At 43.9% G+C, this 25,117-nt stretch overlaps 1 long non-coding RNA gene across 1 annotated transcript in view; it reads right to left on the minus strand.

Moving 5' to 3' along the window:
• The window catches only part of LOC310650676, a 33,425-nt gene extending 8,570 nt beyond the window's left edge, over positions 1–24,855 (minus strand). The window contains exon 1 of the long non-coding RNA XR_014494411.1: positions 24,730–24,855. This is a non-coding gene — a long non-coding RNA (uncharacterized lncRNA). The remainder of the gene's footprint in view (positions 1–24,729) is intronic.
• Positions 24,856–25,117: the final 262 nt, after the last annotated feature.

Genomic DNA, 25,117 nt, shown 5'->3' on the forward strand with positions numbered 1-25,117 from the left:
GTCTTGCCACAAAATTCAGTACCGGCCAACTTATAAAAACCCTTTGAACGTATGCAAGTTATATTTAAGAAGGCAGTTAAAACGAAATCTAATTTTAAATAGCTTGCATCCAGAAAACGCGCATAAAAATTGGGATGTTAACCCGAGGCACTTGTAAACAGGACTCACAACCACCCAGAAGAGATGTTATTTTATTTTATTTTATTTGTTTGTTTATTTATTTTTTTAAAGGAGATTTTATACCCTAACCCTAAATGTTTTGAACACCATGCACTCCGGGCGAATTCGTGCATCAGTTTACAACGCTTTGACCCGATTTGGTAGAAAAATTGCCTTCTGTTCAGCCAGGAATTAACGTATTCGCAACGATTTAGTTAATCGTGGTTTGTTTCCTTTGGAAGTTCCAGGAGAGGAGCTGTAAAGAAACCGCGGCCCCACAAGCCTGCTCCGTGGCTTCTAATTTAGAGTAATCATTTTCGCTTGGCTGGCTTTACAAATTAGGAACTCGCCTGCTTTTTAAATCCATAGGAAGAAACATCAAAGTGGAGCGGATGTCGGCTGGGTGATGGGGGAGGAGATGGAGAACGAAGACCAAAGGAAAAATGTCTCATCCAGGCCTTCCTTTGGTCGGCCTGGTTGGGTGACAGACAACCTGGTTTCTATCGTGATTTGCACAGGAGACGATTCAGAGGGAAGCTTCCAACAATCCCCCCCCTTTTATTTCTCTATAGAGGAAACACAATTTAGTGGTAAATGTTAGTTTCTGGGGTTAGGGGGTTAGTGCTTCCTGAGCTGGGTACTTGCGTTGCAGATGTTTCAGTACCAAACTAGTAGCACTGATGAGGTTGCCTAGTTGGGTAATGAAACGTCTGCAAGGGAAAAAAAAGCAAACATCACAGGCCTCCTCCTCTTCCTCTCCCCATCGCTTCATGCCAATTCTCTCCCTAACCCCTTCTTCTCTCCCTCTTCCCCGCTCCTTTCCTCTCTCCCTTCCTCTCCTCTCCCTTCCCCACTTTTCTACCTCTTCTCCTCTCCTCTTTCCCTTCCCCTTATCTCCCTCTTCCTCTCTCCCTCTTCCCCTCTCCTTTCCTCTCTCCCTTCCTCTCCTCTCCCTTCCCCACTTTTCTACCTCCTCTCCTTTCCCTTCCCCTTATCTCCCTCTTCCTCTCTCCCTTCCCCTCTTCTCCCTCTTCTCCTTTCCTTTCCTCTCTCCCTTCCTCTCCTCTCCCTTCCCCACTTTTCTACCTCTTCTCCTCTCCTCCTTCCCTTCCTCTCCCCTCCCTTCCCCTCTTCTACCTCTACTCTCCTCTTTCCCTTCCCCTTATCTCCCTCTTCCTCTCTCCCTTCCCCTCTTCTCTCCCTCTTCTCCTTTCCTTTCCTCTCTCCCTTCCTCTCCTCTCCCTTCCCCTCTTTTCTACCTCTTCTCCTCTCCTCTTTCCCTTCCTCTCCCCTCCCTTCCCCTCTTCTACCTCTACTCTCCTCTTTCCCTTCCTCTTCCTCTCTCCCTTCCCCTCTTCTCTCCCTCTTCTCCTTTCCTTTCCTCTCTCCCTTCCTCTCCTCTCCCTTCCCCTCTTTTCTACCTCTTCTCCTCTCCTCTATCCCTTCCTCTCCTCTCCCTTCCCCTCTTCTACCTCTTCTCTCCTTTCCCTTCCCCTTATCTCCCTCTTCCTCTCTCCTCTCCTCTCTCCCTTCTCCTCTTCTCTCCCTCTTCTCCTTTCCTTTCCTCTCTCCCTTCCTCTCCTCTCCCTTCCCCTCTTCTACCTCTTCTCTCCTCTTTCTCTTCTTCTCCTCTCCCTTCCTTTCTCCCCTTCTCCTCTCCTTTCTCCCTCTCTTCCTTTCCTTTCCTCCCCTCTCTACCTTCCCCTCTCCCTTCCTCTCCTCTCCTCTCTCACTTTCCCTCTCCTCTCCCTTGCTTCCTCCCCTTCTCTTCTCCTTCCTTCCTTCTTTCCTTTCGTCTCCTCTCCTTTCTCCCTCCTTCATTAATGGCAGACTCCATCTCCTTCCCCTGCTCTCTGCTCTCCACCCATCCCTCTTTTGTTGTCACAGAATAACGGAGTAACAAAATAACAGAGTGGGAAAGAACTTGGAAGAAGACCGTAGAGGTCTTCTAGTCCAAGCCTCACTCAAAAGCAAAAGATCTTATATCATGTCAAAGAAACGGCTGTCCAGTCTCTTCTTAAAAACCTCCAGTGATGGAGCACCCAACAAATTCTGAAGGCAAGCAGTTCCACTGATTAATTCTTCTGACTGTCAGGAAGTTTCTCCTTAGTTCCAGGTTGCTTCTCTCCTTGATGACTTTCCATCCATTGTTTCTTGTCCTGCCTTCAGGCGCTTTGGAGAATGGCTTGACTCCCTCTTCTTTGGGGCAGCCCCTGAGATACTGGGGCACTGCTATCATGTTGCCCCTCATCCTTCTCTTCATTAAACTAGACCTACCCAATTACAGCAACCGTTCCTTGTATGTTTTAGCCTCCAGACCCCTAATCATCTTTGTTGCTCTTCTCTGCACTCTTTGCAGAGTCTCAACATCTTTTTTTACATCATGGTGACCAAAACTGGATGCAGGATTCCAAGTGTGGCCTTACCAAGGCATTGTAAAGTGGTATTAACCCTTCACGTGATCTTGATTCTCTCCCTCTGTTACACTGAGCTTTTGCTTCAGAATTAAATAGCCTGTCTTACTCAATGGACTTTCCCTGGATGATCAGAATACGTGCCAACATACTACAGAGACACACACACACACAAATGGCAATTCTCCGAGATTTCCGCTTTCTGAGATCTCCTACTTGAGTTTGAAGTGAGTTTGTGGCGGAGAGAAAGAACTTTGAGCGTTTGGAAACTCGGTTGTGTGACTGACACCCGAGCGAAGGGCCTCGTGCTGAAGCTCAGTGTTGCTCAGCAAAACATCTCAATTGCGATGAGAGATCACAACCGCACACGCTGAAGGTAAGGCAGTCTCTCTGTTATTTGCAATCCAAGGTTCATTGCACAGTGAGGAAAATAACCTAATTTTTTTTTCCATCTCTCGCTTCTACTAAGCAGTGCCAAAAAGAATATTTCCATTGTGAGAAGACAAGGACTAGAAGAACTAACCGATAAAAGAAGACTAGGAAAAATGTAAGTATTTTTTTTTTCTTGTTTTGCAGAGCAACTATCAAAACAAATATATCGGTTATTCTCCTTATGTACAGTTGCACAACCTGCTTTATTATTATTAAAGGATACAGAATAGCAGAGTTGGAAGGGACCCTGGAGGTATAATAATAATGATAATGATAACAATAACAACAACAACAGAGTTGGAAGGGACCTTGGTGGTCATCTAGTCCAACCCCCTGCTCAGGCAGGAAACCCTATACCATTTCAGACAGCTTACTGTCCAGTCTCTTCTTAAAAACCGGAAGTGATGGAGCACCCAGAGCTTCTGGTGGCAAGCTGTTCCACTGGTTAATTCTCCTCACTGTCGGGAAGTTTCTTCTTAATTCCAGGTTGCTTCTCTCCTTGATGAGTTTCCATCCGTTGCTTCTTGTCCTGCCTTCAGGTGCATTGGAGAACAGCTTGACTCCCTCTTCTTTGGGGCAGCTCCTGAGATACTGGAAGACTGCTATCCTGTCACCCCTCGTCCTTCTCTTCATTAAACTAAGCACACCCAATCCCTGCCACTGTTGTTCATATACTTTAGCCTCCAGTCCCCTGATCATCTTGGTTGCTCTTCTCCGCACTCTTTCTAGTCTCACTTAGCAATGGAAACTATGGGGTCAACTCTGGTCATCAGTAGAGGACTTCCTGTACCGCTTTGAATTGTTCGAGGGATGAAGGGCATTGGGGCCCCCTAATCTCTCTTCCCTGCCCCTCAAAGTCAGAGATGCTTAACCATCTGACCTGAAGAATATTTGTCCCTCAAACCAAAGCACTCTTTGACAAAACGTTCACCCATGTCTTTTGTCTGCTTTGGAGGAATAAAAAAGGATCAGCAATGAAAAAGTAAGCTGCAAAGACATTTTGTACATTCTTGGGGGGGAAACAGCAAGAAAGAAAAGTTAAGTTCAGCACGTGGATGAAACATTCTCCTTTCCAAGTGTGGTTCTCTCTAAACAATGCAGAATATCTGAAGCTCAGGGTTGAACTGGGGAGTCCTTGATGCTCTCTGAGCTGGGTGGTTTTCTTGTAGACATTTCATGACCCAAACTAGGTAACATCATAAGTGCTAGAAGGGAGGGGGGTCTGTGGAGGAGGAGGAGGAGGAGGAGGAGGCGAATGACTGTGGGATCCTTGGTGCTCTCTTGAGCTTGGTTATTTTCTTGCAAACATTCATTACCCAAACTAGGTAACATCATCAGTGCTAGAAGGAAGTGTGGTGTGCAGAGTGTAGACGGAGGAAGAGGAGGACTGTGGGGTCCTTGGTGCTCTCTGAGCTTGGTTATTTACTTGCAGATGTTTCATGACCCAACTAGGTAACATTATCAGTGCTAGAAGGGAGTGGGGTCTGTGGAGAGGAGGAGGAGGAGGAAGAAGAAGAGGAGGAGGAGGAGGAGGAGGACTGTGGGGTCCTTGGTGCTCTCTGAGCTTGGTTGTGTACTAGCAGATGTTTTGTGACCCAACTAGGTAACATCATCAGTGCTAGGAAGGAGTGGGGTTTGCGGAGAGGAGGAGGAGGAGGAGGAGGAGGAGGAGGAGGAGGAGGAGGAGGAGAATGACTGTGGGGCCCTTGGTGCTCTTTTGAGCTTGGTTATTTTCTTGCAAATATTCATTACCCAAACTAGGTAAGATCATCAGTGCTAGAAGAGAGTGGGGTCTGTGGAGAGCAGGAAGAGGAGGGGGAGGAGGAGGATTGTGGGGTCCTTGGTGGTCTCTGAGATCATTTTCCTTACCCAAGCTAGGTAACTTCAACAGTACAGCTGATACTGCACTGTCTCCAATTGTCTTGCTTCCCCTCCCGTATGCCTGCAGACCAACAAGGTTGAACTGTCGGGAAACTGCAAAAAAAAAAGCTAGACGACAGGGTCAAGCAACGACCTAGCTTGGAGTCCTTGCGCAGCTGCAAGTAGCATAAGCTTGATCTCCCCCAAGATCCATGAATATTTGCTGATAATTTCCAAGGGAAGGCAGGCAATCTGGGGTGGGGCGGTTCTTGTAATATAGGGGACAGATAATAGAATTACTGACTTTTCTTATTTTGTTATTCGTGCGTGTCTCTGCTACTTGCATGTAACACGAAGACCCTCTAACCGTTCTGCAAGGGCACCAGCGGGCATCGTTTCAGCTAATAGAGAGACAAAACTTCCTTTATTGTTCATTGATGAGATCTGCAGGGAGACCCTTCTTCTCCCCGGCAACTTCTGACTTTGATTTGTTGGCTTGCCTCCGTCCACCTGACTGGACTTAGGCAGACTTGCTATTTTAGGAAGCTTCACAATTTGTCATCATCCTGGAAACCTCTCTGCCCTTCCTGAGGCATCTACAATCGTTTCTGAAGAGGTGGACAGAGCTGGAGTGCCAATCCTTGAAACAAAGCAGTCACAAGCTAAAAGGCTATGAAGCATCTGCAGGGGGCTGAATGAAGGATGGTATCAATAAAAGAGACTCTTTGTAGCTCAGGGTTAAAACAAGAGGCCTTTGGTTCTCTCTGAGGTTGACCGTTTTTGTGCAGATGTTTCATTACCCAGCTAGGTATCAGGAGGAGGAGGAGGAGGAGGAGGAGGAGGAGGAGGAGGAGGAGGAGGAGAATTGTGGGGTCCTTGGTGCTCTCTGAGCTTCGTTGTTTTCTTGCAGATGTTTCACGACTTGACTAAGTAACATCATCAGGGCTAGAAGGGAATAGGGTTTGTAGGGAGGAGGAGGAGGAGGTGGAGAAGGAGGAGGAGGTGGAGGAGGAGAAGGAGTCCTTAGTGTTCTCTGAGCTTGGTAGTTTTCTTGCAGACATTTCATGACTAAGTAACATCATCAGGGCCAGAAGGGAATAGGGTTTGTAGAGAGGAGGAGGAGGAGGAGGAGGAGGAGGAGGAGGAGGACTGTGGAGTCCTTGGTGCTCTCTGAGCTTGGTCGTTTTCTTGCAGACGTCTCATGACCCAACTAGGGAACATCATCAGCACAGGAGTGGGGTTTGTGAATGGAGGAGAAGGCGAGAAGAGGAGGAGGAAGACGGTGGGGTTTCATGACCCAACTAGGTAATTTCATCAGTCCTAGAAGGGGAGGAGGAGGAGGAGTGTGGGGTCTATAGTGGTCTCTGAGCTTGGTTGTTTTCATGCAGACATCTCATGACTCAACGAGGTAACCTCTTCAGTGGTGCTAAGGAGTGGGGTTTGCTCTCAATTTACATTCTCCTGGCTAGCCCTGTCAGTGCTGGTGCGATAAGTCCTGGAGGTTCCTTTGTTGGGTTATTTTCTTTTAACTGGTTTGGGGTGTTCTTGGCTTGTTGAATGTTGGTCTGATGTTAATCTTGGAGTTAATCTTTGCTCATCTCAGTGCTGATTGCTCGTGGGGAGAGGTTCTGGGCTTTTGTTTTGTTTTTGTTCTGTTTTTGCTTGTTGATTGTTTCTTTTGCACAGGAGGTAGATATTGTTCATGTCTATGTGTCTGTTGACGGTTAATTTGTCAAGAGTGCCAGGCTTCTAGACATTCCCTAGCGTTTTTGGACTTGGCTTGATCTAGGCTGGTTACACTTTTCCCAGATGAAACTATGGTTAAATCTGTCCATATACTGTATTGTGAAATGAAAGTCTTCATCGTGTCTTCTGACTGCGAGTTGCTGTTCACGGATACACTCTGCCAATCTTCTACCTGTTTGTCCAATGTAGTGGCTGTTGCAGTCTTTAGACTGTATGTTGTAGATCAGGGCCCCCAATCTGTGGGCTGTGACGGTCTGTGGCCTGTGGGCCACAGGAATGGCTGCCAAGAGCACGCACGTGTGCACGCACCCTCCCCACTCAAGCTGGTGCCGCTGCGTGGGTGCTAGCAACCCCATTTGTGCATGCATGCAGGTGCCAGCATTGTCACCAGGGCCACTGTATGTGCGCACGCGGCCTGCTTGCGCAGGCTCACGCGCTCTAGCCCTGCTGCCATGCACGTACCTGTTTTGCACATGCACGCATGTACATTTCCCTACTCCTCCCTTTCCCTCCAGGCCACCAAGCTGTAAAGTTTGTGGAACTCTGTTGTAGATGACTCCTGTTTTTGTTTTTTCTTCTGGGGTTGCTGGGTCCTTTGGGGTGTTTTAGAGGGCTTTAGTTGGCTTGTATGCTACGCTAATTCCATGTGGTTATAGCGGTAGTATAATAACTGAAGTACGATCAAGGAGAGAAGCAACCTGGATTTTTTTTTAATCCCATTTATATCCCGCCCTTCTCTGAAGACTCAGGGCGGCTTACAATCTAAAGCACAAATCAATATGCTTAGCAATAGCCTTCATTCTATGTATATGCCTGCTTATTAGGGCTTTTGCCCCCCCCCCAAAGCGGCATTATTACAAAGTCAGCTTAATTGCCCCCAACAATCCGGGTCCTCATTTTACCTACCTGGGAAGGATGGAAGGCTGAGTCAACCTTGAGCCTGGTGGGACTCGAACCTGCACTAATTGCAGGCAGCTGGTGTTACTTAAGGAGGCATTAGCCCACTGCTCCACCAAGGCTCTTGGTGGAGAAATTTAAGGAGAAATTTCCTGACAGGGGGGACGATCAACCAGTGGAACAGCTTTGCCTCCAGAAATCGTGGGTTCTCCTTCACTGGAGGTCTTTTAAGAAGAGGCTGGACAGTCACCTGTCTGAGATGGTAGAGGTTCTCCTGCTTGAGCAGGGGGCTGGACTAGAAGGCCTCCAAGGTCCCTTCCAGCTCCTATTCTATTCTGAGATATTCTGACTACCCAGTGACAGGAGGGAAGTCAAGGCGAGAACTGGGGGAAAAGCCCGCCGAAACGGTATAGTTAAGCCAGCAATACTCCTCCTCCCAGCAATGTTCCTTTGAAATCCAGCCAATCCACAGGCGAACAGAAGAACGGTTAGCTGGCACAGTTGGTGCATCTCTTAAGGTCTTCTCCAGTTTCATTTCATTTCGGAACCGTCTCCCTGATAAGGGAGACACATTCCTTTCTCATGGGGACAAAGGCAAGAGGATAGAGCAGAAAGCCAAAGTTATCCCAAGCAGAGCTCCCTCCCCCGCTATCAAAATGGCCGGCCCCCAAAGTAGAATATATAGGCAAGGTATATAGAGTAAGGGTTTGGGGACCCAATGGTAGTCTAAGGAAGGTTACGGCCCTGTTCCACTGTTCCGGGATCACACAACCCGGTTTTCCTACTTTCGGACGAGCAAAGTCAACGGGGAAGCCAAATGCATTGAAACAACCGTGTTACTAATTTAACAACTGCAGGGATTCACTTCCCAACTGTGGTGAGTTTGTAAAATCGGGCAAAGTTCATTGAACAGCCGTCTCATTTAGCCGCAGAAATTTTGGACTCAGAGACCGTCATAATTCAAGGACTATGTGTGCCGCTTGTGGGAGGATGCTCCCAGCTTGGTGCCCCTGGCATAGTTCCACTGTCTCAGACAGGAGTAGTAAACCCTGGGCTTCTCTCGAGAAAGCCATCCTTTCCTACTCTCCAACCACGTGGAGATTAATGGACCTGTTTGAGTGTCTTACTTACAGGCAGGGAATGTGGGGGGGGAGGAGAGTGTTTGAGCAGAAGTCAGCCAGCACGTAAATATGCTAGTTCCAAAACATAAAAGCGTTTTTATAGCGCAGTAAACCAATATTACTACCCTCTTCCCCAAACAAGACAGTAGAAAATGGTGGAGGAGATTTCAGAAATAACGTCGGAGAGGAGGAAGAGAGAGAGAGAGAGAGAGAGTTAAGAGTTGAAGACAATAAATCAGAGCGGATTGATTTAAACTATTTGGGGTGCAGGGCTATCGTTTTATTGAAACCAAATAAGCAAGTCAAAGAAGATGACTGCAAAAATAAATAAATAAATAAATAAATAAATAAATAAATAAATAAATAAATAAATAAACAAACAAACAAATAATCCATTGCTTCTTCTCCTGCCTTCAGGGGCTTTGGAGAACAGCTTGACCCCCTCTTCTTTGGGGCAGCCCCTGAGATATTGGAAGACTGCTATCCTGTCGCCCCTCACCCTTCTCTTCATTAAACTTAGACGTACCCAATTCCAGCAACCGTTCTTATTTCCACTTCCTGTTTTAGGTGGAGCTGCAAGAAGATTCCCGAGTAACAGTTAGCTCGGTGATGACTTCTTTTCGTGAGACTAGAGATACCTAATTCGTTTAGGGCCTCTTAGCCAGTAGAAGGGGCTGCCTCATGAAGGAGGGAGATGTTCTAGTTGCTCCTGCACCAAAGATAAGGCTGGGCTAGATGGCTTCCCGAATTTCATCCCACCCTATGGTTTTATGATGCAAAACTTTAGACAAACTGAGAGGCAGGGTGGCCTAGTGGCGAAACATCTCCCACTCAGAAGGTTGAGAGCTCAATCCTAGGTAGCTGCAGATGTTTCTTTCCGAGGACACACACACAGTGGAAAAAAAGTACTTGCTGTGCCCTCCGCATAGGTGTCAGGAAGGGCATCCAGCCAGTAAATGCTCGGTTCCATCCAGTCGCCCCAATTCTATCCCGAATTAAGGGATTACAAGGTGATTTTTTAAAAAAAGAATTTTTATCTTTAAACCAACTGTCGGGGTCTAGGGAAGCCAACCAGGAACAATTAAGTGTTTCCCGAAGAAAAAGACAAGAATGTTTGACTAGAGCTTTTCCTGGTCTGTTGAGAAATAAAAAGGAAATAATGCCTAGGGTTGTGAGTACTTCGCCTAAAGGGAGAAAAATAAAAAAAAAGCCGATTCCAATATGCATAAATTCCTGTTCACGTTGCGCAAGATGACAAGGCAGCAGCATGTGTGAATAAATTCTGCTGAAAAGCAATGGGTTGGATTCAGGCTCTGCCGTGTTTAGAGCAGCCTGACTGGATGTTGTCCAATTTATTCCAATCAGCCTCCTCTAAGGTGGATGACCTCTGAGTAAAAGCTCCATGTATCTGTGGTGACACGTGAGAAAAAGCTGCTCAAGAAACAACTTCTTCCACGTTAATGAAGGGCCTATTTTAAGACAAGCCAAGAAAGAAGCAGATTTGGCAGCCGAGATGAGCTCCTTCTAACCACAAGTAAATAATAAATACCAACAAGAACAATGTGCTAAAAAGTAAATCCCATATGGAGGAGGAGGAGGAGGAGGAGGAAGAGGAGGAGGAGGAAGAAGGAAAAGGAAGAAGAGAAGGAAGAAAAACAGGAGGAGGAAGAAGAAGAGGAGGAGGAAGAAGAGAAGGAAGAAGAACAGAAAAGGAGGAGGAGGAGGAGGAGGAAGAGGAGGAGGAGGAGGAGGAGGAAGAAGGAGAAGGAAGAAGCGAAGGAAGAGGAGGAAGAAAAAGACGAGGAGGAAGAAGAAGAGGAGGAAGAAGAGAAGGAAGAACAGAAGAGGAGGAGGAGGAGGAGGAAGAAGGAAGAAGCGAAGGAAGAGGAGGAAGAAAAAGGTGGAGGAAGAAGAAGAGGAGGAGGAAGAAGAGAAGGAAGAAGAACAGAAGAGGTGAAGGAGGAGGAGGAAGAAGGAAGAAGCGAAGGAAGAGGAGGAAGAAAAAGAGGAGGAAGAAGAGGAGGAGGAAGAAGAGAAGGAAGAAGAACAGAAGAGGAGGAGGAGGAGGGGCGAGGAGGAGGAAGAAGAAGGAAGAAGCGAAGGAAGAAGAGGAAGAAAAAGAGGAGGAGGAAGAAGAAGAGGAGGAAGAAGAGAAGGAAGAAGAACAGAAGAAGAGGAGGAGGAGGAGGGGGAGAATTGTGGGGTCCTTGGTCCTCTTTGAGCTTGGTTGTTACAGATGTTTTAGGACCCAACTTGGTAGCATCATTAGTGCTAGAATAGAGTGAAGTTTGTAAGGAGGAGAAGGAGAAAGAGGAGGTGGAGGAGGAGAAGGAGAAGGAGGAGAAGGAGAAGACACAACACAAACCCATCAGGACCAGATTCAACAGTCCATCTGCATTTGAAAGACGAAGGCCACTCTTTTGAAGAGAGCAAAGTCCACGTTGTGGACAGAGAGGACCACTGGTTTGAAAGAGGGGTCAAAGAGGCCATCTGCGTCAAAAATTGAACAACCCTCCCTCAACAGTGGTGGTGGGATACAACATCATCTATCTCCAGTCTACCACACAGTCCTTTCAGAAGTTCCAAGAAGGCTCCACAAACATTTACACCACTCAGGTGCCCGGGAGGACACAGATAAAACCTCCAGGTGGCCTCAACAACTCTCCGAAAGAAGGCAAATGACCGGCTGTCTGCAAGGAGTATAAATCCTTCCATTCCCCACCATCCAGTCAGAGCTGAAGAAGCTTCTGGGATGAGAAGTGAAACGTCTTCAAAGAAAAACAAAAAAAAAAGTCCAGTTACCTCCTGAAAAAGCACTTTTGGGACAAGAAGAAGAAGTAGTACTAGTAGTTTTAACTGGGTAGTTAAAACAAATGCATGGATTCACCCCACCAGATGGAATATTATATGAGTAAACACTTGTTTGAAGATGGCTAAATAAACAAATAACTTCAAACAAATAACAAATAACGGCCACCCCAAATGTTGGAGGTGTGGTTGTGAGGATGCAACGTATTTTCATATATGGTGGACTTGCAAAAAAGTCAAAGCTTTTTGGATTGAAATTTGGTGGAATATGCAAAAGATATTTAAGAAAAGGATAAAGTTTTCTCCGCAGTTGTTTCTGTTGGGTATTATTACAGATTTTACTGTCATAGACACTAAATTGATGTTGAATCTAATCACGGCAGCAAGACTTTTAGTAGTGCAATATTGGAAGAAGGAGGAACTGCCGACTATAGAAGAATGGACTTTGAAAGTTTCCAACTTGGCGGAAATGGCAAAGATTTCAGCATATTTGAAAGACCAATAGCAACAGAGATACATTGTGGAATGGAGAAGATGGATCGAATATATTCAGAATAAATATGGGACTAAAAAGTTTCATTTAGCATTTGAATAAGTAGTGGTCTTATATGATGTATAATTAGTTATTTGTTAGTAATATTATGCCTATGGAGAGTTAAAGTGCGATAGAATTTAATGTTTTATTTTTGTTGTTAGCATATTTTAGCTTATGTTTGTAACACTATACCCTGTATTCAGCTCTGGGAAGTCGGGGAGGGGGGAGGGGAGGGGAGGGTTGGGGAGAGGGGAGGGAGAGGAGGGTTTTTTTATCTAAAAAATGTATTGTAAAACTTTTCAATAAAAAAAAACAAAAACAAATAACTTTGGCCATAAAGGGACTTTAGAATAAGTGGGATAAGATACAGGTGAATCTCAAAAAATTACAATATCGTGCAAAAGTTCTTTTATATCAGTAATGCAACTTAAAAGGGGAAACTAATAAATGAGATAGAATCATTGCATGCAAAGCAAGATAGTTCAAGCCGTGATTTGTCGTAATTGTGATGATTATGGCTTACAGCTCATGAAAACCCCAAATACACAATCTCAGAAAATTAGTATATTGTGAAAAGGTGCAATATTCTAGGCTCGAAGTGTCCCACTCTAATCAGCTAATTAAGCCATAACACCTGCAAAGGGTTCCTGAACCTTTAAATGGTCTCTCAGTCTGGTTCAGTAGGAATCACAATCATGGGGAAGACTGCTGACCTGACCTGACAGTTGTGCAGAAAACCATCATTGACACCCTCCATAAGGAGGGAAAGCCTCAAAAGGTAATTGCAAAAGAAGTTGGATGTTCCCAAAGTGCTGTATCAAAGCACATTACTAGAAAGTTATGTGGAAGGGAAAAGTGTGGAAGAAAAAGGTGCACAAGCAACAGTGATGACCGCAGCCTGGAGAGGATTGTCAGGAAAAGGCCATTCAAAAGTGTTGGGGACTTTCACAAGGAGTGGACTGAGGCTGGAGTCAGTGCATCAAGAGCCACCACACACAGACGGATCCTGGACATGGGCTTCAAATGTCGTATTCCTCTTGTCAAGCCGCTCCTGAACAACAAACAACGTCAGAAGCGTCTTCCCTGGGCTAAAGAAAAACAGACCTGGTCAGTGGTCCAAAGTCCTCTTTTCTGATGAGAGCAACTTTTGCATCTCATTTGGAAACCAAGGACCCAGAGTCTGGAGGAAGAATGGAGAGGCACACACTGCAAGATGCTTGAAGTCCAGTGTGAAGTTTCCAAAGTCTGTGTTGATTTGGAGAGCCATGTCATCTGCTGGTGTTGGTCCATTGTGCTTCATTAAGTCAAGGGTCAATGCAGCCATCTACCAGGAGATTTTGGAGCACTTCATGCTTCCTTCCGCAGACGAGCTTTATGGGGATGCTGACTTCATTTTCCAGCAGGACTTGGCACCTGCCCACACTGCCAAAAGCACCAAAACCTAGTTCAATGACTGTGGGATTACTGTGCTTGATTGGCCAGCAAACTCGCCTGACCTGAACCCCATAGAGAATCTATGGGGCACTGCCAAGAGAAAGATGAGAGACAAGAGACTGAACAATGCAGAAGAGCTGAAGGCTGCTATTGAAGCATCCTGGTCTTCCATAACACCTCAGCAGTGCCACAGGCTGATAGCTTCCATGCCACACTGCATTGAGGCAGTAATTGCTGCAAAAGGGGCCCAAACCAAGTACTGAGTACATATGCATGCTTATACTTTTCAGAGGTCCAATATTCTTCTATGTACACTCCTTGTTTTATTGATTGCATGTAATATTCTAATTTTCTGAGATTGTGGATTTGGGGTTTTCATGAGCTGTATGCCATAATCATCACAATTATGAGAAATCACGGCTTGAACTATCTTGCTTTGCATGTAATGAGTCTATCTCATATATTAGTTTCCCCTTTTAAGTTGCATGACTGAAATAAATGAACTTTTGCACGATAGTCTAATTTTTCGAGTTTCACCTGTATAAGTAATATGGTATTTTTGATAAGATACAAAATGTAAAAAATATTAGGATGGTGTAAGTGAAGGAAAGATTTGAATTTTAAAGACAAATTAAGTTTGAAAAGATTTAGGATTAACAAGTGATTGAAATATTGAGGGGAAATTAGGCTTAATAGGGAAAAAAAGGATATATAGTGATTTAACTAATTTTTACAAATATAAGTGAAATATATACTGACCAGTAAGTTGTTATGGATAGATGTTGTGATAGATAAGTAGTAGAGTATCTCTATAATATTTGAAATATGAAAATACTGGGATGATATATTTAAATGGAAAATTTGGATAGTTAGATGTTAAATACTGGTAACTTTATGTTTGACAAGAATTGTTTGAATATTATAGAGAAATTGATTTCATAACAAGATTTATGAAAATAAGATATGGGGAATCAATAAGATGACTCTTACGAAAATAACGTAAGCTGATAAGAAAAAAAATGCTATAAATGGGTGCTACTATTGCTGGTATGAATATAGAAGAAAATGTTTTTATTTAATCATTTAAATGTGGAAAATATCAAATAGTAGAAATTATATTTGTTTAATGTTGTAGAAAGAGAATCCTACTGGGTGAAGAGAAGATCAAGGAAATATATTGTTAACTGACATACTAATTATGGAAATATAAAAAATAATTCTTATTTTTTTTAAATCCCATTTATATCCCGCCCTTCTCCGAAGACTCAGGGCGGCTTACAATATAAAGCACAATGTGCTTAGCAATAATAATAATAATAATAATAATAATAATAATAATAATAATAATAATAATAATAATAATAATAATAATAATAATAATAATAATTTAATTTCTATACCGCCCTTCTCCCGAAGGACTCAGGGCGGTGTACAGGGCAATAAATACAATAGAAATACAATGTACGAAAGTTAAAAAAGAATTAAACATTATAACCCAATTACAGTAAAAATAATAAAATTAATATTAAAACACCCCAAACCCATCAGACCAGGACGGCTTGTTCAAATAAGTAAGTTTTTAGGTCACGGCGGAAGGAGCGAAGGTCAGAAGCCATCCGGAGCCCAACCGGTAAACGGTTCCAAAGGTCTGGTGCACCCACAGAGAAGGCCCTGCCCCTGGGGGTCACCAGCCAACACTCTCTGACCGACTGCACCCTGAGGAGGCCCTCTCTGTGGGAGCGCACTGGACGAAGCCTTCATTCTATGTATATACCTGCTTATTAAGTGGCATTTTTACAAAGTCAGCTTATTGCCCCCAACATTCTGGGTCCTCATTTTACCTACCTCGGAAGGATGGAAGGCTGAGTCAACCTTGAGCCTGGTGGGACTCGAACCTGCACTAATTGCAGGCAGCTGGTGTTACTTAAGGAGGCATTAGCCCACTGCTCCACCACTAGTATTAATTGTATATTCTTTTCTAAAACAAAAATATATGAACCAAGACAACACACCAGCACACCAGGCACTAAGGTTGTTATTGTAAAAAAATAAAAATAAAACAAATGAGCCATTATCATTAATGTCAGTACAATATGCCCCTCTGTATAATTTACTGCCATGGCAAATCTAGACAGCACACTAAAAAGCAGAGACATCACCCTGTCAACAAAAGTGCGTATAGTCAAGGCTATGGTCTTCCCAGTTGCAATGTATGGCAGTGAAAGTTGGACCATAAGAAAGGCTGAGCGCCAAAGAATTGAGGCCTTTGAACTCTGGTGCTGGAGAAGACTCCTGCGAGTCCCTTGGACTGCAAGGCGATCCAACCGGTCAGTCCTAGAGGAGATCAACCCTGGCTGCTCTAGAAGGCCAGATCCTGAAGTTGAAACTCAAATCCTTTGGCCACCTAATGAGAAGGAAGGACTCACTGGAGAAGAGCCTAATGCTGGGAAAGGTTGAGGGCAAGAGAAGAAGGGGACGACAGAGAATGAGGTGGCTGGATGGAGTCACTGAAGCAGGAGGCGTGAGCCTAAAGGGACTCCAGAAGATGGTAGAGGACAGGAAGGCCTGGAGGAACGTTGGCCATAGGATCGCGATGGGTCGGACACGACTTCGCAGCTAACAACAACATAATTTGCTGGAGTTTGAAAGGAAGGCCCTTTCCACAAACCCTTCAGGATTTTTGCAATGCCCTGAATTCCCGATCAAGTTGTTTGGAAGTTGTTACGTTCCCCCCCCCCCCCCGAAAAGAAGAATAAAAATTGCAGCAATCCTTCCTTTTGTTTTCTGACGGGTCGCATCTTAAATGAATTTATGGGACAGCGTAAAAATAGCAACTCCTGAAAAAGGCTGCCATTTATTGTCATCTGATACTTTCTGCTCAGGAGATAATTCCATCAAGACAGTTTTTTCAGATTTCCCAGTAGATTTTCTCAGAGGGAAAAGGACAGGAGCCCCTCATATAGGCTGAATAAACAATCATTCTTAATTTAATTCTACTTCGGCTTATTTTTAACGCTGCCACTTCTCCCCAGTCCCACCCCCCCACCTCCCCGCTTGCACGAGCTCATAAACCACCCTAAAAGTGATTTACGTTCTAAATACTCAAAAAGCAACATGAAAATTTAAACTAAGCGACCAGCAAACATCGCTTATGAATTATGGAGTTTATCGCATCCATAAAAGACAAACGGGATGCGGCATTTCTGCATTTAAATGGGGGCTTTGTCTTGGAGATACACACATACGCACACATACACACACACACACGGTCTCTTCTTAAAAACTTCCAGTGTTGGAGCACCCACAACTTCTAAAGGCAAGCTGTTCCACTGGTTAATTGATCTGTGATTATAAAATAACAGAAAAACAGAGCTGGGAGGGTACTTGGAGGTCTTCTAGTCCAACCCACTGCTCAAGCAGGAGACCCTACACCATTCCAGACAAAGAGTTGTCCAATCTCTTCTTAAAAACCTCCAGTTGATGGAGAGTCCACAACCTCCGAAGGTAAACCGTTCTACCGACTAATTGTTCTATCAGAAATTTCTCCTTCATTCTAGGTTGCTTCTCTCCTTGGTTAGTTTCCATCCGTTGCTTCTCGTCCTGCCTTCGGGCGCTTTGGAGAATAGGTTGACTCCCCCCACCCTCTTCTTTGTGGCAGCCCCTTAGAAATTGGAAGACTGCTTTGATGTCACCCTCAGTCCTTCTCTTCATTAGACTCGATACACCTCATTACACTTCATTAAACTAGATATACACAACCATTCGGGATCATGACTCCCACTGATGTATTTCCATATTTACTGGTAACTCCCCATAGAAAACAGTTTCCTCTTTCAAGCTGATGTGCGTATTGCAGCAAATTCTTCCAATTCCAATTCAAGAGATCATTTGGTGCGACTGGGAAGGTGCCAGGCTAGATGTCAAGAGTGGGGAGTTAAATCTTTAGTCATGAAAGCCAGCAAGGGAATGTTGAAACAGTCCCTCACTGAATAGAATAGAATAGAATAGAATAGAATAGAATAGAATAGAATAGAATAGAATAGAATAGAATAGAATAGAATAGAATAGAATAGAATAGAATAGAATAGAATAGAATAGAATAGAATAGAATAGAAAATATGGAATGGCATGGAATGGAACAGAACAGAATAGAATAGAATAGAATAGAATAGAATAGAATAGAATAGAATAGAATAGAATAGAATAGAATAGAATAGAATAGAATAGAATAGAATAGAATAGAATAGAATAGAATAGAATAGAATAGAATAGAATAGAATAGAATAGAATAGAATAGAATAGAATAGAATAGAATAGAAAAGAAAATATGGAATGGCATGGAACGGAACAGAACAGAATAGAATAGAACAGAATAGAATTAAGGAATAGAATAGAATAGAATAGAATAGAATAGAATAGAATAGAATAGAATAGAATAGAATAGAATAGAATAGAATAGAATAGAATGGAATGGAATGGAATGGAATGGAATGGAATGGAATGGAATGGAATGGAATGGAATGGAATGGAACGGAGATGGGATGGGATGGAACAGGATACAATAAGGAATAGTAGAGTAGAGAAGAGGAGAGGAGAGGAGAGGAGAGTAGAGGAGAGGAGAGGAGAGGAGAGGACAGGACAGGACAGAACAGAACAGAGCAGAACAGAACAGAACAGAACAGAATAGAATAGAATAGAATAGAGCTGGAAGGGAACTTGGAGGTCTTCTAGACCAGCCCCCAGCTCAAGCAGTATACACCATTTCAGACAGGTGATTGTCTAGTCTCTTCTTAAAGATCTCCAATGATGGAGCACCCACGATTTCTGAAGGCAACTTCTGTTCCACTGGTTGATTGTCCTCACTGTCAGGAAGTTCCTCCTTAATTCCAGGTTGCTTCTCTCCTTGATCAGCTTCCAACCACTGTTTCTCGTCCTTCCCTCTGGTGCTTTGGTGAACAACCTGGCCCCCTCTGCCTTGTGGCAGCCACTCAGATACTACCCCTCTGCTCTATCTACACATGAGCTAGACTTCTCTCTCTGCCTGCAAGGACCGTCTCACAAAGCAGCAGATGGCATTCTCCATGTAGGATGAGGTTTGCAAAAATCCAGGAGGAGTTCTTTGCCTGCGGATCCCAGGTGGCCTCCTCCATTCAGCTCCATCAATGGGGAGGCTTCTCCTCCACTGCCAAGCAGACAAGATGCTCTGCAGAGGATTGGCTGGCTACCCAACCCCACCCGCCCAGCCCCATCTGCTCAAGTACCTTGGAGAACATCCACCAGACACGTGGCCGCCTGCCCAGGCTGGCAGTGCCAGGCAAAGAGAGGACTTCAGTGGACAATGTCTGGCTGCATTTGAAATGGCTTCTTTGCCATGAAGAAGGGCTCGCTTTAAAAATAAAGGGGAATACTTGTAGCTTGAGGTTGCAATGAGGGGCTCTTGGGTCTTCTCTGCGTTTGGTTGTTGCAGAGGTTTCCTGACCCAACTTGGTAGCATCATCGATGTTAGAACAGAGTGGGGTTTGCAGGGAGGAGAAGGAGGAGGAGGAGGAGGAGGAGGAAAGGGGAGGAGGAGGAGGAGGAGGAGGAGGAGGAGAAGGGAAGGAGAGGGAGAAGAAGGAGAGGAATTGTGGGGTCCTTGGTACTCTCTGAGTTTGGTTGTTGCAGAGGTTTCCTGACCCAACTTGGTAGCATCATCGATGCTAGAACAGAGTGGGGTTTGCAGGGAGGAGAAGGAGAAGGAGAAGAAGGAGGTTTGCAGGGAGGAGGAGAAGGAGAAGGAGGAGGAGAAGAAGGAGGAGAAGGAGAAGGAGAAGAAGGAGGTTTGCAGGGAGGAGAAGGAGAAGGAGAAGGAGGAGGAGAAGAAGGAGGAGAAGGAGAAGGAGGAGAAGGAGGAGGAGGAGGAAGAGGAGGAGGAGAAGGAGGAGGAGAAGGGAAGGAGAGGGAGAAGAAGGAGAGGAATTGTGGGGTCCTTGGTCCTCTCTGAGTTTGGTTGTTGCAGATGTTTTATGACCCAACTTGGTAACATCATTGGTGCTAGAACAGAGTGGGGTTTGCAGGGAGAAGAAGGAGAAGGAGAAGGAGGAGGAGGAAGAGAAGAAGGAGGAGAAGGAGAAGGGGAGGAGGAAAAGGGAAGGGGTGGGAGAAGAAGGAGAGGAATTGTGGGGTCCTTGGTCCTCTCTGAGTTTGGTTGTTGCAGTGGTTTCATGACCCAACTTGGTAGCATCATCGGTGCTAGAACAGAGTGAGGCTTGCAAGGAGAAGGAGAAGAACTGTGGTGTGTTTTGAAGTTGATTGTTTTCTTGCAGACATTGTGGGGTCCTTGGTCCTCTCTGAGCTTGGTTGTTGCAGATGTTTTATGACCCAATGTGGTAGCATCATTAGTGCTAGAATAGAGTGAGGCTTGCAAGAAGGAGAAGGAGAAGGAGAAGGAGGAGAAGAATTGTGATGTCCTTTGAACCTGGTTGTTTTCTTGCAGACATTTCATTTTCCCAAGTAGTACTAAGTAGTGACACCGATGTTACCTAGTTTGGCCAATAATGCAAAGACTGAAAGAAAACCACCAAGTTCAGACAGCACCAAGGACCCGAGGCTTTGTTCTCTCTGCTTTCCACCCTTCTACACAGGGACGGAGAAGGACCGCTGAGCAACAGCTGAGCCGGGGTGATTAATCCTGATTTGAGTTGGGCACCGATTGAGCTTCGAGGGGAGAGAAACAAGGATTGCAAGGATGATGGTTGGAACGAGACACGCCACTCACTGGGGCAAGCTGTTTCCTTGCCGCTCCGGCTTATGACATTTAGATTTGGTGCTCAATCTTAATCAACTTCTGATTTTCAGCTGGATACTTGTGTGATCTATCCAAAGGCCCTCACGACCGGATTTGTAGGAAAATCGGTTTCCTTAATCTACAAATTTCAATTAGTTACTGGTAGAAGCAAACCAGGTACAAGCACGGCTGACACACTTGCTAATCTGGACGGTCCTTTATTTTTTATCTATTTCTTAGTTACATACCGGTAGTTGTTGGCTTACGGCCACAATTGAGCCCAGTACCTCCGTTGCTAAGCAAGATGGTTGTTAAGTGAGTTTTGACCCGCTTTGCGACCTTCCCTGCCATAGTTGTTAAGGGCATCACTGCAGTTCTTCAGTTAATAACACAGTCCTTAAGTGAATCTGGCTTCCCCCGTTGAGTTTGCTTGTTGGAAGGTCGCAAAAGGGGATCACGTGACACACACCCCGGGGACTCTGCGACCATCATAAATATGAATCGGTTCCAGGTGTCTGGATTTTGATCATGTGACCATGGAGGAGCTGCAGCAGTCGAGTGAAGAACAGTCATAAATATTTTTTTTTCAAAATCGTCATGACTTTGAATGGTCACCAAATGAAGTCTTGTCAATAATGATAACAACAACAATAAGATTCTATTCTATTCTATTCTATTCTATTCTATTCTATTCTATTCTATTCTATTCTATTCTATTCTATTCTATTCTATTCTATTCTATTCTATTCTATTCTATTCTATTCTATTCTATTTTCCATATTCTATTCCAGACATGTCAAACACAAGTCCCGGGGGCCAGATCCGGCCCGCAAAGTGGTTTCATGCGGCCCGCGAAGCCATCCTGGAAACAGTGAGGGAATGGCCCCCACTGCCTTGGCCCTAGCCCAGAGACCCTCCTTCTGCCAGAGACCCTCAGATCTGCCCCACTCCTGCCCAGGCCCCCATAGGCACCCTTGATGCGAACGATGTAGAGCTGGCCACGCCCACCCAGTAGGCCATACGCACTCTAGCCACGCCTACCCAGTAGGCCACGCCCACCCTGGCCATACCCACCCGGCCCCCTGAGGGCAACCGCAATGCTGATGCGGCCCTCAATGAAATTGAGTTTGACACCCCTATTCTATTCTATTCTATTCTATTCTATTCTATTCTATTCTATTCCATATTATCTATTATATTCTATTTCACTCCACTCCACTCCATGCCATATTTTCTATTCTATTCTATTCTATTCTATTCTATTCTATTCTATTCTATTCTATTCTATTCTATTCTATTCTATTCTATTCTATTCTATTCCACTCTACTCCATATTTTCTATTCTATTCTATTCTATTCTATTCTATTCTATTCTATTCTATTCTATTCTATTCTATTCACACAACCTCTGACTTCCTGCAGGCTTCCCCATTGATTTTGTTCATCAGGATCCGTCTATGACTCATGACCTATGATGGTTGTAGTGTCCTGGGTTCATGTGACCACCTTTTGTGACCTCCTAACCAGCCAATTCCACAGGGAAGCCAGAATCACTTAACAACCAGGTTGCTAATGTAACAAATTCTTTCCCTTTATAGACTAATGCTTGTAAGCATTTTTTTCTAAACATGTCCATAAAAGCTTGTCCTTCAGCAATGGAATTGCAGCTTTATGCCACTCTGCTCCTCGCTTTAGTCTTCTTGTTTCGGATGAAGGCTTTAAATGGGTAAAGCCTAATATTTTTTTTTAAAGTTCCTTCCTGTGACTCCCCTGAGTGACATTTTCCAACACTGTCAATGACATCCCGGGGAACTTTACCAGCATATTCACGTGTCACTTCAGTCTTATGGACTTGGAGAAACAGAGAAAGCGAGAATCTCTTTCCTGACAACTGATGCACCGTTTAAGCAAAGGCAGAAGGACAGGTCTAGATTTGTGTGGCGGGTTGGTGGGGAAGCAGAAGCTAAAAATAAGGTGTTACAGGGTGCTAAGGAAATGGGGAGGATTGGATCTTCCTGGTTTGAACTTATATTTTGTGGCTTGCCGTGTAGTTTGAATGCATGGGAAACAGTGCCAGGAAACAGAAGACCCTCAGAGTTAGAAAGACGTGACCTGACACTTGAGTGGCACGGATATATATATATATGACAAAGTCAAAGTTGAAATGATTTCTTTTTTTAAAAAAAAATCATTTCATTTCAATCACTTTCCTAGTGATCACAGATCACTCAACGCAGTAAAATTCAGCCCGGAAATAAAACGTCGGTTTACACTGGGTCGCAGCGATGAACGTGAGCTGAATATGGAAAAGTACGAACATCAGCCTGGCAATCAAATATAGATCAGTCTGCTCTACTGTGTTCCCTGTAGCTACCTTTGTTTCTGAAAGAGCTGGAGAAAGCAATTATGTTGGGGAGAGTTAGTAGTAGAAGGAAACCAGGCCACCAAAGAACATGGTGGACACCAGGGCTTTTTTTCTCATAGAACGCTCAGAACGGAGTTCCGGCACCTTTTTTGGATGGAACCTTGTAGGGTAGGCAAGGTGGGTTGTATGACATGTGTGAGTTCCGGCACCTTTTTCTTTTACAAAAAAAGCACTGGTGGACACCATAATTGCCGGACACCATCAAAGCTGACACCAGCCAGAAAATAGAAAAACTCAAAGAAGTAGGGCAAGATGGGAAGATATGGAGAGACCTGGCCCATGGAATCACCAAGAGTTGGACATGAATGAATGGGTAACATCATGCCTGAGCAGTGGGTTGGACTAGATGGCCTCCAAGATCTCTTCCCACTTTTATTATTATTATTGTTGTTGCTGTTGCTGTTGTCACTGTCATCATCTTCATCATCATCACCACCGCCATCAAGAATATGGACTAGTTACAAGCCCAGGTAGTGTCCAAAAACACCTTGTAGATTTCAGCAAAATAAGCAATCCTAGGCTGAATTAATACAGGGATAGAATCAAGATCATGCAACGGTCTAGTACCACTTTACAAAACAATAGAAAAGAATAAAATAGAGTAGAGTAGAGTAGAGTAGAGTAGAGTGGAGTGGAGTGGAGTGGAGTGGAGTGGAGTGGAGTGGAGTGGAATGGAATGGAATAGAATAGAATAGAATAGAATAGAATAGAATAGAATAGAATAGAATAGAATAGAATAGAATAGAATAGAATAGAATAGAATAGAATAGAATAGAATAGAATTGAAATTAGAATACGAATAGAATAGAATAGAATAGAATAGAATAGAATAGAATAGAATAGAATAGAATAGAATAGAATAGAAATTAGAATTAGATTAGAATAGAATAGAATAGAATAGAATAGAATAGAATAGAAATGAGAATAAGAATAGAATAGAATAGAATAGAATAGAATAGAATAGAATAGAATAGAATAGAATAGAATAGAATAGAATTGAATAGAAATTAGAATAGGAATAGAATAGAATAGAATAGAATAGAAATTAGAATTAGAATAGAATAGAATAGAATAGAATAGAATAGAATAGAATAGAATAGAATAGAATAGAAATGAGAATAAGAATAGAATAGAATAGAATAGAATAGAATAGAATAGAATAGAATAGAATAGAATAGAATAGAATAGAATAGAATAGAATATGGAAATAGGAATAGAATAGAATAGAAATTAGAATAGAATAGAATAGAATAGAATAGAATAGAATAGAATAGAATAGAATAGAATAGAATAGAATAGAATAGAATAGAATAGAATAGAAATTAGAATAAGAATAAGAATAGAGCTGGAAGGGACCTTGGAGGTCTTCTACTCCAGCCCCCTGCTCAAGCAGGAGAACCTACACCATCCCAGACAGGTGAATGTCTAGGAATTGGACATGTCTAATTTATTGAAAAGAAGAACTAGGGGCGACGTGATAGCAGTCTTCCAATATCTCACGGGTAGCCCCAAAGAAGAGGGCGAGTCAACCTATTATCCAAAGCACCAGAAGGGAATACCCAAATCCAGCAACCGTTCTTCATTTCTTTTAGTCTCCAGGCCTTTAAATCATCTCAGTTGCTCTTCTCTGCACTTTTCCCAAAGTCTCAACATCTTTTCTGTTGTACTTGGATCTGTCTGAGTTCTATTACTCATTAAAACTATAAAGGTAAAGGTTCCCCCGCACGTGCGTGCTAGTCGTTTCCGACTCTAGGGGCCGGTGCTCATCTCCGTTTCAAAGCTGAAGAGCCAGTGTTTGTCCGAGGACGTCTCTGTGGTCATGTGGCCGGCATGACTAGACGCCAAAGGCGCACGGAACGCTGTTACCTTCCCACCATAGTGGTCCCTATTTTTCTACTTGCACTTTTACGTGCTTTCGAACTGCTAGGTTGGCAGAAGCTGGGACGAGTAACAGGCGCTCACTCTGTTACGCAGCACTCGGGATTCGACCCGCCAAACTGCCGACCTTCTGATCGACAAGCTCAGCGTCCTAACCCACTGAGCCACCACGTCCCTTATTAAAACTATAGTCACGACTATAAAGAAAAGATATTCCGGGGAGGGGGGGAATTAACATATGAGGCTCAACTTACCTAAAGGTTGATACCCTTGTCTTGCTGGTCCTCCGAAGGTATTTCTGCTACCAAACCCACCGCCATCAATGGATCCATAAGACATCTTCCTTAGACACTTCTGGAGATCAGCTTCCTTTCGAAACTATAACAAACAAGGGAGGGGGAATGTGAATTAGGCGGAGAGAAACTCAGAAAATGGAGAGGAATAGAAAAGTGCCAGAAAAATGGGTCAATCCAGAAGCACAAGTAATTTTGATTCAAACACGGTCACCCATAACAAAAGTAGCTGAATGAAACCATTAATACAGTCTTGAATTGTCCCTCAGCGAGTTGGCCACGGCGAGTTGAAGAAGCTGAAGAAGAAGTTGAAGAGCTGAAGAATATAAGCAGTGTCCTGCTGGGTTAG

This window comes from Vipera ursinii (genome assembly GCF_947247035.1).
Source record: "Vipera ursinii genome assembly, contig: scaffold_244, whole genome shotgun sequence".
NCBI lineage: Eukaryota > Metazoa > Chordata > Lepidosauria > Squamata > Viperidae > Vipera > Vipera ursinii.